Consider the following 1,029-nt stretch of genomic DNA (forward strand, 5'->3'; position numbering starts at 1 on the left):
TCTCTAATGCAACAGAATTGCAAGTTCCATGGACTTCCATTGGAAGATCCTCATAAATTTTTAGCTGAATTCTTGCAAATCTGTGACACTGTCAAGACTAATGGGGTTGACCCTGAGGTCTACAGACTTATGCTATTCCCTTTTGCTGTAAGAGACAGAGCTAGAATGTGTTTGGACTCACAACCTAAAGAAAGCCTGAACTCTTGGGAAAAGCTAGTCAATGCCTTCTTGGCAAAGTTCTTTCCACCTCAAAAATTAAGTAAGCTTAGAGTGGAAGTCCAAACCTTCAAACAGAAGGAAGGTGAATCCCTCTATGAAGCTTGGGAAAGATACAAACAATTGATCAGAAAGTGTCATTCTGACATGCTTTCTGAGTGGAGCATCATAGCTATCTTCTATGATGGTCTGTCTGAACTATCCAAGATGTCATTGGATAGCTCTGCTGGAGGATCTCTTCATCTGAAGAAGACGCCTGCAGAAGCTCAAGAACTCATTGAAATGGTTGCAAATAACCAATTCATGTACACTTCTGAAAGGAATCCTATGAACAATGGGACGAATCAGAAGAAAGGAGTTCTTGAGATTGATACTCTGAATGCCATATTGGCTCAGAACAAAATATTGACTCAGCAAGTCAATATGATTTCTCAAAGTCTGTTTGGAATGCAAGCTGCACCAGGCATTACTAAGGATGCTTGGTGGACGAAATTGTGATTCATACTCTTTGTATTTGTATGAAATTTAATTCGAGATAATAGCTCTTTACTATGTGTGGTCACAACTCCGTTCAACTAACCAGCAAGTGTACTGGGTCATCCAAGTAGTAAACCTTACGTGAGTAAGGGTCGATCCCACAGAGATTGTTGGTATGAAGCAAGCTATGGTCATCTTGTAAATCTCAGTCAGGCGGATTTAAATAAATTAAGGAATTTGGAAAATCAAATAATAGTAAATAAACATAAAATAAGGATAAAGTTACTCATGTATTTCCATGATGGGAATTTCAGATAGGTGTATGGAGATGCTGTG

General features: G+C 38.8%; 1 non-coding gene across 1 annotated transcript; it reads right to left on the reverse strand.

The window, feature by feature from the left end:
- Positions 1-261: 261 nt before the first annotated feature.
- LOC112700423 (small nucleolar RNA R71) lies at positions 262-365 on the reverse strand. Its single transcript, XR_003153332.1, has one exon. It is a non-coding gene; the product is annotated as a small nucleolar RNA R71 (small nucleolar RNA).
- Positions 366-1,029: the final 664 nt, after the last annotated feature.

This window comes from Arachis hypogaea, chromosome 6 (assembly GCF_003086295.3).
Source record: "Arachis hypogaea cultivar Tifrunner chromosome 6, arahy.Tifrunner.gnm2.J5K5, whole genome shotgun sequence".
Taxonomy (NCBI): Eukaryota; Viridiplantae; Streptophyta; class Magnoliopsida; order Fabales; family Fabaceae; genus Arachis; species Arachis hypogaea.